This window comes from Coptis chinensis, chromosome 8 (genome assembly GCF_015680905.1).
Source record: "Coptis chinensis isolate HL-2020 chromosome 8, ASM1568090v1, whole genome shotgun sequence".
In the NCBI taxonomy this organism is placed as follows: domain Eukaryota; kingdom Viridiplantae; phylum Streptophyta; class Magnoliopsida; order Ranunculales; family Ranunculaceae; genus Coptis; species Coptis chinensis.
The window spans coordinates 45,292,479-45,308,596 of record NC_141463.1 but is presented as its reverse complement, the minus strand read 5'-3'; the positions used below and the strand labels follow the sequence as shown (position 1 = coordinate 45,308,596).

The following is a 16,118-nucleotide window of genomic DNA, read 5'->3' as shown; positions in this document are numbered from 1 at the left end:
ATTTCTTTTACGGAAGTAAGCACAAGCAAGGAGCAGGTATATGTGGCGATTCATTTTATTCTTTTATAAGAAGTGGCCAAGCAGATATGCATGTGGAAACTATGGAACATCACTTTCACCAATTAAAATGATTTGAGAACCCTACTATGCTGGTAATAGAAATACAACATGTAGCCTAACATGGCGCCCTACTCACATGGTAACACAACAAGTTGAATAAAAAATACCTTTTCCTGCTTTATCATCAATGGCATCCTCTTCACCCGGTGATCAACTTGAGTTTCTTTTTCACAGCTACTATAAACTCTCCGGCTTTTCTCCTTCGCCTTTTGTTGTGGCGTTCTAATTTTCTTCTACAACTGCATTTACCTTCATCAAAGTCCGGCAAGATATGGAACCTATCAAAAAAGAGGTAACTGATGAAAATATGAACAGAAAACAAATTATACATCTCCATTACTTTAGATCTATTCAGGAACAAATAAATTTTCCCATCCAAGTAATGGGGAAAAGGGCGATCAATTCCAAATATTAACATGAAAAGCTTAGTATTTAATGTGCTATTATTTTCACATGTTGTCACACCTTGAATGGCACAACCCGGAGGCCCGATGGACTAACAACCTCCTCCTATGGTTTTAGCGGAATACTTCAAGGTTGGGTTGAAAGTTAAATTTTATAGCTAAACTGAAAATCTGGTTCGCTCTCTCGATGAAGGGCTAGCATGTGACTAACTACAAAACTAAATTGTCGTGTAAAGTATCCTCACTTGTATAACATATTTTATGTTTTCCTATATCTACTATTATCATAGTGTACTACGCAGTCACAAGCGCAGGGGATGGCTAGGCGCCAGGGTTGAGCCTAGAGCCTAGGTGATCACCTAGCACGTGCCTGCGTCCTCTTAATACTAAACATTTTTCTCTTGTTTTCAACAAAATGTACTTGTGGGTTTGTACATCTTTATTTTTCCATTAACTAATTAAACACCTAACTAAGTAAGCATATGTACAAAAGTACGTATTAAATATGAAAACTGAGTGAATTTGCCTCTCTTTCTTCCATGTCATACTATAGATTTAAATTTTTAAGGAAAAAGCACACAAATTCCAAAGAGTGGATAGACCATGCATCATACGTATTGTGTTAATAACTTAGGTTCACAAACAAATTAAACTAATGACCCAACCAACACAGAGTCCAAATTTACCTTCTTCAAGTGGTCAAAATCCTTCAATAAACTTAAAACCTACAGAGAGTATCATAGTTGTTTGAGTATATGTCAAGTACAACTGAGAGTAACAAGCATGGGAGATGAAGGACCATGTGTCTAAGACAAAAGAATTGAAACAAAACTAGATGGAAATTTATTCACTAGTTGGAGGCCGAAAAAAAAGTACATCTCTAGTCTTCTAGTCTCCACTTCGAGCGAAAACCCATGCATTTCAATTTATAATCAGGATATCCAAGTAACAAGAACGTAAGGCTCACTTCGCGAAGTAGGTCCAACCAGCCTTCTTCTGTCATCAATCAAACTATTAAGGATTAATGCCCATCCAACAATCCACCGCCATACCCAAGTGCACCTATTTTCAAGGATACAAAGATAGGAATCACAACCCTTAACTTTATTCACAAGTACTTCAGCCAACATCCATCCACTGTTAATGATTCCGTAGAACTTTATTCTAAAGACAATCCCCAAGGTTCCCTCTGAATGATTTTTCTTTAGACTTTGTTCTTATATAAACACCATTTTTCACTAACCTTCCCCAACAACAATTGTTTCTCTCCTCTCTGTGTTACAATTTTCTATCGTTAAATAGAAAGAATGGATGTAGTAACTCCCACAAACTTTACCAACTAAGCTAGCAAAATCCTGACCCAATTTAATACCCCTTCATAATCATTCATCTAATTTGACCGGAATGCTCAATAATTTGTGTACAAACATCCAATTCAACTCAATCTATAATGTGGCCATTGCATCATTCATATTATCAAAACTAAACAGTTATATATTAATAAATAAAAAACTTACTTCCCTGCTTGCTGGCAATACCGCTTCTCGACCATCAAGAAAAACCGAAGTGGCATTAAGCTGCAACGAAGACAAACTTCGATGTAAACATGATACCCTTTAAGGTGACTAATGTCAACTTCACACCCGTATTTGACACCTCAACAGACCTCCCAAAATTTCTAACCTCGGCCTCTTAGTTCCAATTCCAATCTCAGCTTCTTCCTCTTTTTCATCAAGTTCAGGACATGAACAGGGAATTCTACCAGCTAGAAAATTCTCACAAGTTAATCTGGGATCTCTTTTCCTAGTGAGTTTGTTTGAACCGTCCGATGATGATAATACAGGAATCGAGGTTGGATTTGGAGGAGGTGTCCATGGGATGTATTTGCCACATTTTCCACCTGTCATTCATTCAATGCATTGCCAAAAGTAAGAAAAAAACCAAATTACATTAAGCAAAATAATGTTCTATCAGATCATAAAACACATAAATACATAAGAGTTACCCTAAACAATCATAATAGAAAATCAAGAAACAACAAAATCCCACATAAAGATTCCACCATCCAAATAAATAAAAAAACATACAAAATCAGAAGGAACAAAGCCACATACCAAACATGCAATCACAACTAAAAGGCTAAAATCAGATCTTGAAATCATCTTCCACAATCACTTAGCAACCATCCTCTGAATAAACTCCTCCTAACGAATCCTCCCATCAGCATCAACTTCACGGATCCACTCATCAAACTCTTCCCCTTCAAGTTTCTCTCCAATATTAGTCAATACCCAGTTGATTCTTTATCCAATACTTTAAATGCATCCCTTAATTGACAATCAATGGTAAATCAGTTTGATATACATGAGAAAGAGAAATCAAAATCACTTACCTAGCCTGTTAATTAGATCATCAAGCCCTCCAAGGAAAGTGGAGAAACGATAGGGTGGGTTTTTTTTGTGAAGAATAGAGGAATTTGTTTTGTTGGAGTTTAGTGTTTTGTTCGCGGTGAAAGTTTTATTTCCTCTTAATTTTCTTTTTCGTAATGTTGGATTTGGTAATTAAATTGGGATTTGGGGAGGTTATAAGAATAGACCAGACCATTTCTTCCAAACATCACTTCGATCTCTCGGTTCCCGCTGGGGTGACCTCAAAGATGTTGGTGGTTGACTTGGTACAGGATCTAGTCCCTTGCGTCCTTCACCAGATTGTTTAATGCCCTCTCTCTCTCAGAAATCTGGTCAGGAGAATAATTTCCTTGCGCCCTGTACCAAACAAAACAGTTTAAGCAGATGAAATTTCTATAAAAGCTGCTATTCAAAAACGAAAAAAAACTACATCATAACTAACAAAGTTATTGTAGTATAAGCTACCTATCAGACTCATATTCATCACTATATTCCTTTCAAAATTTAGATACAACTCAACCATGCTGCCCAAAACCAAAATATATACCATACTCAGATAAGGTTAAGAACCAAATGAGATTCGCACAGCAAATATGGTTTTGGCTTTATGAAGTCAACCTAAAACAACCTTAACAATAGAGTGGTCGGCTTCTTCGTGAAATTTAATGAGACTGTACGTTCAATTTGGTTCTGAAGTATATCCATCATCGACTCAAATTCTATTAGTACCATAATCCTCAAGACCTCAACGATATTCTTTCTAAGATCGACATCATAATCCTATTGGTATCACAATCTCCAACATATCGCCTTTCATTCTAATTTAATCCCAAGATCCACCGTGAAAAAAGTGGACTTTATAAACATCTACACTCGGTTTCGATCCATTAAGACCAAGGTGATGACTTAATTAATGAATTATACATCAGAATAAGTTTTCATAATATACTCATCATTTCTAATTAGCATGTATTAACAGAAATGCAAATAAATTTCTGGTGCATTAAACTGCATTTCCCTTCGTCAATGTAAGAGATGCAAACAATATTAGGTAGGAAGGAATTACATTCCTTTGAGATGCTACTGATGCCATGCATGAACATTTATATTTTTTTGAACCACAATTAAAAGTGAGTTCTTTTTATCGAATAACTTCTTTTCACTTATACTTGAATGTAAAATCCACACCCCCTACTATGTTTGATATGTCCATGATCATAAAGAAGATAAAAGTTTAAACAAAATTTATATATGCTACGGGTTACAATTAATTACTGATTCCTATTCTTTCATTTGTTGACTTTTTATTATGTTTTCTTCCTTTGTTAGTGATAATTAAAAAAGAAAAAAGAAAAAAGCCAAGCAAATACAAAACTTTTACTTTAAATTTGGTGGAGTTGTTTGTTGTAAGATGAGACTCACATATATCAATTCATTCCATGCATCAGGAACCCCTGGAACACACCAATGACTGCAGTCATGCCGCCTTGTAGAAACCTTCCGTCCATCAGTCACATTTTTGCCGTAGATTGATGGGTGCCCATCCTTACGGAAGTTTGTTAATCTTGTCACATTCAACAGTATCATTGGTACCTTCATTTTATGAATAACAACCTCGTCATCCCTACTCAAGCTCCTCTTCCTCTGATATGCAGGGCTTCGGCTCCTAAAAGGACTGCCACTCCTGAACATGGAGAACTTCCGAAAAAGGTTTTGGGTTTTTGAGTGTTGGGAATTTTTTTTTAGGGTCGGCGGAAGAGAAAAGAAGAAAGGTTTTGGTTTTTTAAATCGCGGGGCTGTTTTTTGGTTTAGGGCCCGTTTCTCAGGCAGTTTTTTTCTCCCCCTTTATGTAATCGCGGGGTATAATTTCTTTTTTCTCTTCTTATTTCCCAATGATTAATTTTTTCCTCTCCTGATTTAGCGTGAGTAAAGTGGGTACTTAAAATTTGCCTACGTGGACACCCTTAGAGAAGAGGAAAAGGGACTGCTATTATATATACAAGAGAAGGGCAAAGAGGTAATTATGGGTATTGGGGAATTCGAGGAGTCGGGTAGACCGCCAACCAGATCCGAGACACGTGGAAGCGCGAGGTACGAGGGGCAGCTGAAAACGCGTGTGATGAGTGCAGTCCCATCACATGCAAATCGAGGGAAGGGAAACGTGCGTAGTGAAAAGAGAGTCACCAGGAAGGTTCTCGACCCCGGGTCCATTAATAGGACCGCGGAGTCGAGAAGGGGCATTTGTGGTGGCACAGGGTTGGAAGTTGGATTTGGTCACGGTCAAATGGATAGGGCCACAACATAAGATGGAAAAGAGGGGAAGTACGGGATCAATACCGCGAAACCCTAGACCGTGACGGCATACGTACGGTATGAAGGAGCGCCATACGATGGGGCGACAAGTGGACGGCCTGGAATGAGAGGGGAGGGATATATAAAGAAGAAGTGGGAGAGAAAAAGGGGCGCCGCTAGGGTAAGAGAAAGGGAGAGAATAGTGAGAAAAGAAAGAAGAAAAAGAGAGATAGAGTGAGAGTGAGAGTGAGATTTAGGGTCACTACAGGTACCTAAAAAATAATGAAATCAAGAAGAATGATACCACTCATTACTCCTTCCACATAGTGCACAATACACTATTGTACAAAATTCATGGTGCTATTATTCTCAAAATGTAAAACAAACATAATGTAGTAGGGGACATAGTAGGGGGTAAACGTCTGGCAACTTTTTTGAAATTAAAAAATCTTAGTAGTAGGGGACATAGAAGTTGTGAGGGAAGCCTAGGATAGAAGTGATAAAATAATTTTAAACCTAAGAAAATTAAATGTGAGGTGCAATAGTTTTATTAACTGATGTGTTTAAAAGTAAAAACAAAGCGGAAACAATTAAACATAATAAGAATGGAAAATGTATCTCATTAATCATGAAATAGCGAAATGGAGACAATAAGAGATTAAAATTATTGAAATTAAAACAATTTTACAAATACTGAAAGATACACATATGAAGTTGGAAATAGAAGTAGACGACCACCAACATTTTTGGTTAAGTATCAGAATGAAATACAAAAAATTAATATACCCCGTTAATGTGAAAAAAAAATCAGTTGTAATGAAAAAACCATAACTCTGACATCGATCGAAAGTAAATTATTTGCATAACAAAAAATTGTGTAAATAATAATAATAAATCATTCAATCAATCAATTTTTTTAAAAGGACAAAAGAAACATTCACTTATACATGATCCAAGTCCGAAGAAGTAGTGGAAAACCGATGGGAATATTAGGAAAATCGAAGAGATGAGCCATACCTGATATGAAGGAAGAAAATCTTAATTATAGCAAAAATAAAATAAGTGAACGGAAACAACATGGACCCAACTTAATAACCTCTTCATCAATTTTTATTATGAACTACATAAATAACATAAGATAAAGGGCATTAAAGTTTATTAAAATGGGATGAAGGTTTTGAGATTTATGAGTAGGTGAGTTGAAAGCTACGCATATGGAAGCAAGAAATGCACAAAGAAGAAAACAAATAGGACAAAATATTAGTAAAAGAAGATGTTATCTCCCCAAAACTGAGTCTAAGTTGAAGTAACACCCATGATATGATATGTAATTATGATAGAGCTCTAATTGAAATTCTGATAGGCCAAAACAGTGAATTTTACACAACTGTCTTCCTTCATAAACCACAACCCCAAAAAGAAACATACACTGAATATCCAAAATCCAATAATCATCAAAAAGTGAAAAAGTAGTAATAAGCATAATTTTGGAAGCAAACCCTTCAATATTCAAGATGTGATGTTACTGATGCATTCAAAGCCTCGAAAAATTAATTTGGGGAAGAAGCCCATAAATGTAAGAGACGTGCATTTCAATGAAAGACGCAAACACATTCTTAAGATGACTACAAATGTTGCTCAGGTATATAACAAAGAGGGAAAAACGTATCACATCCAAAAGCCATAATTTTTAAAATCAAATGGAAACCATAACGAAGATTACTATGAGTGAAAAGGAGCAGAGTCCATACCTTTAAGTTTGAAGCGGAAATTTTGGGGGGGTTGCAAGGGTTGATAATATTGGAATGATCCCTAAAATAAATGTTTGATAAATATTGGAAAAATAAACGAAATAGTACCTTTGCGTTTAAGAAGAAATTTGAACCATATAGCCATTGAAAATTCCAGCGAGTTTGTTTGTTTTGGTAGAGAGGAGATAGAAAAATAGAACTCGTCTCTATTTGGAAGTGAGATCCCTGTTAATTTTTCAATAGATCGTGTTTGAGGAGAAAGAAGTTATGGGAGGATATACGTACTGGTCGAGACAGACTTTGTATTTGAGAAAGAAATGGAAGAGACGTGCTATTTGGAATAAATTAATGGCCTACAACTGAATAACTGATTAAATGACAATTATGTCCTTAGGCTTTAAGGCCATTGGGTTTTGAGTGGTGAAACTTTTCGGTACCCTTTTGGACCAAAAGATTGGGTTAAAACTGAAAATACGGGAACTAATAAATGGCGGCAAGTTTTCCCATTATATATAAAGAATATAAAGATAAGATTATATATAAGATATAAAGAAGTCATCAACCATGGTAGAAAGTGGAAAATTTATATACCACTGTTTATGTTTAAGGTAGTGGGGATGTGGAGTACTCTCATGCTGGAAAAAAAAAACTAACCATGGTATATGGCCCAACTTATCCCACGGTTTTCATGTAACTGTGGCATATACTAGTAAACCAATAACCAAAGAAATTTCCGCCGTGGTATATAAGTATTTCCCACGGTTTTTGGAAGAACCGTGGTATAAACGTTTTTATTGACCGTGGTATATGTGTCATTCTGTAGCTTTATACAAATATAATAAACTAAACTCAAAAAGTAATTAACTAGAAATCAGAAATTAGATGCAATTGCATTAAACTAAGGTCAGAGAATAACTAACAAGAAATTTGAAATTGGATGCAAATCCTTGAAAAATATTTAACGGGAAATCGGAAACGATATGCAAATATATTAAACAAACCTCAAATAATAATTAACAGAGAACTGGATGCAACTGCATTGTACTAACCTCATAGAATAATTGGTGGGAAATTGGAAACTAAATGCAAATGCATTGAAATAATCTCAAATAATAGTTAACAGGAAATCAGAAACCGGATGTAATTGTATCGAACTAACCTCAAAACATAAATAATTAGAAACTAGATACAGATGTATTGAACTGACCTTAAAGAGTTATTAATGAGAAATCGAAAACTGGATGCAAATGCAATGAACTAATCTCAAAGACTAATTAACAAAACATTGAAAAATGGATGAAACTGCAGTGAACTGACCTAAATGAATAATTAACGAGAAATTATAAATTTGTTGTAACTGCATTGAACAAACCTCAAAAAATAATTAACGGGAAATCAGAAACTTGATGCAAATGCATTGAACTAACCTCAAAGAACAATTAACATAAAATTGGAAATTAGATGCAACTGCATTGAACTAACCTCAAAGAATAATTAACATAAAATCATAAACTAGATGCAACTGAATTAAACTAAAATCAGAAATTAACTAACGGGAAATTAGAAATTATATGCAAATGCATTGAAATAACCTTAAAGAATATTTAACTAGAAATCGGAAACCGAATGTGTAACTGTATCACACTGACCTTAAAGCATAACTAACTAGAAATTGTAAACTATCGAACTAAACTAGAAAAATAATTAACGGGAAATCAGAAATAATTGGATACAGATGTATTGAATTAACCTCAAAGAGTAATTAACAGGAGATTGGAACCTGGATGCAAATGCAATGAACTAATCTCAAAGACTAATTAACGAAACATCGAAAACTAGATGCAACTGTACTGATTTAACCTTAATGAATAACTGATAAAAGTAAAATGAATAGTCTACTCACGAAATGAACGATGAAATCAAAACGTAAGTAAACTAAAACTATCTTAAGTGCCTATATTATCAAAGATTCTACTCTCAAGTCTATGAGATATAGTGGAGTAGAGTGATTCGTTCCACTCTTAGTCCTTCCGCATGCTATGTTCTCAAGTGTAAGTACTCTAAACTTAAAGTCTAATGAGAGTTTTACGAAAAAGGCAACTAGACTACGATGCAACTACCCACGAAATGCAACTAGTCGATGATGGGAATAACTAAGGAAATGCTACATTGATTCGATGATAAGGAGTTAGAGGGGGATTGATTCCACCTTAACTCGACTCAATCCTATTAATCCATTTAATCGTCAGTAATCCGAATTGAATCGCCCATGAGAACAATTGGTTCTTCCTAATCCCTAATTACACATGGCATTCCTACCAATTTATAACTAGTATGTGAACGATTAAACCCATTCTCATGGTGAACTAATTGTTTCTAGAGTGGAAAGGAAATTACGATGAATCTACGATATTCAGAATCAAGCTTTCATCAAGGCTTCTCAACCCCTACTAATGGAGGTTTAGCCGAGAATCATTACTAATCATTACCGATTACATTTAAACTAAACATGATATAAAGAATTGAAATTTACTTAATTAAACAATAATGAAATCTAATTTAATGACTCAAATGAAATAAGGACAGGAATTGAAATTAGATCTAGAAATGGAAATGACAAAATCGAAATTGATAAAAATACTACTTTATTGATCTAATCAAAATGAAGAACAAGATTCAAGGGTTTAATCTAATACGATAATTGAAATGGAACTAAACTTAATTAATCTACATGAAAAACTAGATCTATAAGCTATTTTAATGGCTACTTTCTATTCTAAGCTACCTTTATTTTCTAACCTAAAAATCTACTATTCTTTTCTAAAAGATCTACCAATAACAAAGAGCTAAGCTTTTGTTTTTATACATTCAGATCCAAAAATCGTGCATGGGCTTGGAGCCATGTTTTGGGCCAGAGAATCAGGCCTAAAACCTAATTCTTTCAGTCCAAAAAGGCCTCTTCAGCTGCAGTTGGCTTCAACAGACTTTTCGTCCCCTTATTCTCCTCTGATTGGATCAAGGCTTATACCATTGGAAAGCTCTTTCCGAGCCGGTCGTTTTGATATAAGGTAGGCCCCATTACGAGGTCTGAGTCCAAAGATATGGCCTTCGGAAGTTCTGCTGACTTTGTGTGCTGTTTCTGCCCGCGTCGACTTTTCAGCTTTTGACCGGGCTTTTGGAAAGGCTTTGTCTTCTAGAAACTTGGCCTTTAATCACGGAACTCCTTAGTAATTGACCTCTGCTTCTTTATCTCGCTAAAGTGGCACATTTCTGCATATAATGGACTTTGAAGCCTGAAATGCATAAAAACACGTAATCAGTGTTAACTCTTAATTATTACTCACATAATTGGTCTAAAGGTATGTCTGTTACAGGGTTAAAACTACAGTTTTGGGCTCTTATCAATAACTAACGGGAAATCATAAAGTGGATACAATTGCACTGAACTAATCTCAAATAATAATTAACAGGAAATCATAAACTTGATGCAATTGCATTGAACTAACCTCAAATAATAATTAATGAGAAATTGGAAACTGGATGCAACGTACTACATTGAACTAACCTCAAAGAATAATTAATGGAAAATCAGATGCTTGATGCAAATGCATTGAACTAATAACCGTAAAACATGTTTGTATTATATGTAGGGGGAATAAATGTCTCGACAAATATAGTTTTGTATTTTAAGTAGTGTTTATCATAATTCTTTTATTATGATTGCGAATATCTTGCTATTCAAGTAGCTTCAATATTATCTTCGCCACATTGGGTATTCTAACAAAACTTCAATCAAACTTCTATTATTAAACCTAACAACAAAAAGAAGTCGATGAGTTTTATGAAGGTTTGGTGCTTCCTTTTTATAGAGAGTGGTGCAAGAAATTTGAATGAGTGATTAATATAATTTTCATATCTCATATCTATGCATAGTTGCTAATATTTTTTAAAATAATTTAATATAACGACACCCGTTCATAGGACAGGTTCGAAAGGTTAATTATATATATATATATTGTAATAAAACTTAAAACATCATAGGAGTCAAGTTTGCCTCCATACAATTCGGAAGAGCTTCTCTTGCTTTCTAGAGACATATCCATTTAGCTAAAGAGTCAACATCCCCATTAACAAGTCTATTAATTAAGCTAAACTTACTAAAGCTAAAATTAGGGTTTCTAGTTAAGATAAAGGTTTTAAGAGCAGACAATAGCCAATTACATTCATTATCATTAATTGCCTTTATAACAGTTTGGCAATCTCTTTCAAAAACAAACTTTCCTCCTTGGTAGTACTTATGGTAGCTTGACTGCTACCATTGCCGCTCTCCCCCCCATCCTGCGTCCTTATAAAAGGTAGCATCAAACCTGATAACAACGCAATCAATAGGAATAGTTGGAAAGATTAAATCCAAAATACAAAGTGAATTATCAACAGCAAGAGTTAGAGTTAAAAGTTAGCTAGAAAAGTCTTCTCTGAATGCATTAAAGCATTTGTTTGCCTCTGCTAGACTCTTCCTGAGCACTCTATCCCTGTTTGCCCTCTTCATCTCAGATTTCACCTCATTTCTAGTATACCAGATGTTCTTCATCAATATACAGGCCTGAGTACCAGTCATGGCTCTTTCTTCCTTTTTACTGACACACCAATCCAAAATCTTATCCACCCAACTTCTAATGGATTTGTCCTCATCAGATATCTTTATCCTACTACTAGATGAGAACCAGACTACTCTGGTCCATTCACATTCCAAAAAAGATGGACATCAGTTTCTAGAGTTTTAAAACACAGAGAGCATGAAAAGTCCCCCCATTATCTTTCTTGCAGAAAGAATATCACCCATAGGTAGTATTCTCATAAATAACTTCTATAAAAAAAGTTGAGCGGTGGCAAAGTGAGCAATAGTCTTATGGTTTAAACTTAAACTCTGCCCTTTTTCATTTTTGTTCACCAAAAATTTATTATAAGCAGATTTCATAGTTAGAGTACCATACCTATCACCACTCCATTTCATAGTATTCTTGTTTGCACCCTAAGGGTCTTACCATGACATCTTGGATTTTTTTACTAATGAAAGAGCTGAAATATTGATCCAATAAACTTGTATTCCAACCACTTCCATCATTCAAAAACAGATGAGCCACCTTCCACCTTCAAATTTTCAATTTAGGGGTTCACCAGCCTTAACTCTTCAAGTGTATTAGGTTTGTCATTGCATATGATCTAAGGGTCCTTCATGATTGAGGTAGAGAGCCCATTGCCCAGAGCCCAGATTAAACCACCATTAATACAATTGAAGGCTTTATGAATGCCTTTTCAAAAGTAAGATGCCTTGTTAGGTGGAATCTCAATATCTCCAATCCATTTTTCGCCATATATACTATACAAAGTTCTAGTCTATAAATAATTAATATCAGTGGTTGCTTTCCAAGCTAACTTGGACAGCATAGCCCAATTCATGTCTCTTGCCTTTTTGAAACCAAGGCCCCCCAAACTTTTGTGTTTGGTAATGTGCTCCCACCCAGTGGTGTGAACACTATTTGAAGTGTAAGTATACCATACCACCAAAAATCCCTACAAGTTTTATTTACCTTGTCACAGGTAGATACAGGTAAGAGATATGTTGACATGGCATAAAGAGGAGTTGCTTGCACCACAGCTTGGATAACGGTAGTTCTTCCAGCTTAGGACAGAACTTTTGCCCTCCACCCTTTGATTTTATTATTTACATTGCCAACCAGATACTCAAAATCCTCATATTTTCTTCTATACAATAAGATAGGCACTCCTAGGTATTTTTCCTTAGAATCAAAACTTCTAAGCCTCCAAAACCTTTTGAGTTTCAACTTATTTCGAAAAGTGACATTTCTGCTAAAGAACATGTTTGACTTGTTGTAACTAATGCTTTGGCCAGAAGCATTACAGTAATCCTCAAAGACAGACTTCAGACTAAAGTTTCCCTCCTTCCTCCATATTGGCTTTAGTGAATAGTATGAGATCATCTGCATACATGAGGTGTGTCATGGAAGGAGAGCTCCTTATTTAAATGCAATGTAACTAGTTCTCATGTTCTGCATTGAGAATCATCCTTGAAAGAGCTTCAGAGACTAGGATGAACAGATTTGGAGAAAGAGGGTCTCCTTGTCTAAGTCCTCTTTCAGGAGAGAACTTATCCAAAAGAGACCCATTGAGGAGCACTCAAAAGGACATAATAGAGAGACATTAGTACACCGAGACTCTCCACTTGCTATTGAAACCCAATTTCTCAAAAATATTATCAAGAAAAGACCACTCAACTCGATTATATGCCTTAGCCATGTCAAGTTTGAGAGCTACCCAACCTCATTTTTTTATGGGTCCTATATTGGGCGCTCATCAAATTGGATTGGGCAACCCCCCAAAAAAAAGAAATATTACAAATTTGCCATATTACAAGTTTGCCATTAAAACCTAGGCCCAACAACCAATCCAACCGGTCTCGCCATAACGAAACTATAGGGTCGTTTGAGCGTACAGTCAAACGGTCTCTCCATGTCGTTTGAGTGTAAACTCAAATGATTTTGCAATATCGTTTGAGTATACACTCAAACGGTGTCGCCATGTCGTTTCAGTGTACACTCAAGCGGTTTCCGAGTGTCGTTTAAGACAACTCTTGGGTTTTTAGCTAGGCGATATGGCGGGGTCGTTTGGGCTGATAAGCACGTAAATGCTACATTATTTACGCCCAATTTTATATCAGTTAGTCTATTTATTTTATTTGTTTGATTAAGTTGGTGTAATTTCAGTGATTTTGCAGGAATTAAAGTAACTTGATTAATAATGTCGATATTGGAAAGAATCGAGATATCAGTGCATGACTTTAGTTGGTACCCAAAAGAGCATGGAAGAATTGGCTAATTATTTGGATGGGCCGAAATAAAAGAATGAAAAGTAATGGGGCCATAAACTTTAGTGCACACGTGACCAGAAAAGGGAGTTTGAAACTTAAGTTTAGGTCCAAGATCTAAAGACCAGCCCATGTGCAACCCAACACCAAAGCCCAACCACTAAAGCCCAACTACCGTAAGCTACTTTCTACCTAGCAAATGGGAGCATTTGATCGCCAGCACCTATCTCTCCCATTTCTCACGAACAGGAAACGTTCCCTCCATTCAAGCTTTCCAAATTCACGATTCAAGCTTTCCAAATTCGGACCATGTGCAACTAATAAAATCAGCCCATAACCAAACATTAAAGCCCAACTCTATCCTACCTACTGCACCACCGGATCAGTACATTAGTTTCTTCTCCCTCCAATTCGAGAACAGGCCAAAACCCCTCTTATTTCGGCGAAACAATCGAATCATCACAACCAAAATGGTAACCCAATGCACTTCTATTTCCTTCCAATTAGAATTCTAAACAGTACCGAATTATTATACGCCATGGTACCATTCGATTGTTTCGGAGCCCAATACGAAAACCGCGAGAAAAGTCACAATTCCAATTAAACTCTGCTGAGTTCGGTGGAGAGGACTATATATAAACAGTGGAGATAGAGAGTTGAGGGGCTCCAGAACACAGAAGACAAAACAGAACACCAGATCTTTGGAGGGCGAGAATTGGAGACGCACGGAAATCAAGAACGAGACGAAGGAAAGCCAAGGAGATTTCACTGTCGACATGAGTTCTCCTAACCTTTTCTTTATTTTCAGTTCCATTATTATGAATTGCTAAACTATTAGCTAGGGCTAAGATGAATCCCTAGCCTTGATGTTATTATTTTGAGTTTGGGTTTTGATGATTTCACTTATATATTAACCGATTAATCTTCGTTCAATATATTCACGATTGATAGTAGTTTATTCTTTCACTTTGTATGTCATGCATCCTTAGTCGTTTGAATATATATTGTTATTGATCAAAGCTCAAAAGATTGCAAATATTAAATCTTTATTATTCGTTTAATCTTTAGTTAATCTTTAGTCTTTTTTGAAAGATGCTTTTATGAAAAAATAGTGTTGTCACAATAAAATCCCGAGAAACACTGAATTCTCATTCGGATGTTTCTCGTATTAATTTGAAACATTGAAACCTAATCTTAAAATATTGACTAAAAAGTTTAGTGGCGGAATCTAAAGTCCTAGTATTTCTCTCCAATTGTTCGTTTAATTTCAATTGTTTAATTTATTCTTTTCATAAACGTAGTTAAAATAATTAGCTTTAGTTAATAGTAATTCCAAATTCCATAAAAAAATATTGTTCGAATTAGTTAAGTATAATTTTAATACTCGTTTGTCCGAAGTAGCAATTCCTGTCGGATCGACCCGTTTGTCGCAACTATTTTCAACGATAGTTGTGCGCTTGCGGTTTAACTAGGGTTAGATTAGTCTATTTAATTTAGACCGACTAAATTCCTACCAAGTTTTTGGCGCCGCTGCCGGGGATTGCAGTGATACAATCGAGTTTTAGGGTCTTACTTAACGTAATTCATAGTTTAAGTTTAGTCGTAGTTTAGTTTTATTCCGTAGTCTAAGTGTTTGCTTTTGATTTTTACAGGTTTATATATATATATATATAGCATACAAGTTCGAAGCTTAATAGAGAAGAATCAAAGGAGCTTGCTTGTCGTCACCCGGTGTCGCAGGTAGCCCTCGAAGGCTCACGCCGGAGGTACGTCTTTTTTCCTTTGTGGGCTTGGACTTTGTCTGTTTTCTCTGTTTTCATATTTTTTCTTGCATTTAGGATTGGTTAACTCACCTTTGACCAGCCTTAGACATATTGCATTAGGACAGGTTTTAGCCCGCTCACTAGGAAAGCTCGTTTGACACGTGGATCGAGTGATGGTGCTTTTAGCACAAGAACTAGGAATCGTGTTATCCGGGTTTAGGAGCATTTATTTTAAACCTTAATTAAAAATTCAATTCGGTTTGAGATTTGTTGCCTATTTTCTGTGATTGTGCATCATCCCGCATCTTTAGTTTTATGTCTGTTGTCTTTCATTGTAGAGTTAGGTTTTCATCATCTAGAGTCAGAAGTTGTGTATGGTAGAAACCCGTTCTGAAAATCCTGATATAGTACCTTTTGATCCGGAAATCGAAAGAACATTTCATAAGAGACCTACTAATCCAAACCAAGGCGAGTTAGAAAAACATTTGTTAGAA

The 16,118-nt window shown here is 35.6% G+C and overlaps 1 long non-coding RNA gene across 1 annotated transcript; it reads right to left on the bottom strand.

Moving 5' to 3' along the window:
• Positions 1-2,202: 2,202 nt before the first annotated feature.
• Positions 2,203-7,272, bottom strand: LOC147481627 (uncharacterized). Its single transcript, XR_015203525.1, has 3 exons — positions 7,084-7,272; positions 6,976-7,036; positions 2,203-2,312 (listed from the first exon to the last, which is right to left on the bottom strand). It is a non-coding gene; the product is annotated as an uncharacterized LOC147481627 (long non-coding RNA).
• Between the last annotated feature and the right edge of the window lie 8,846 nt (positions 7,273-16,118).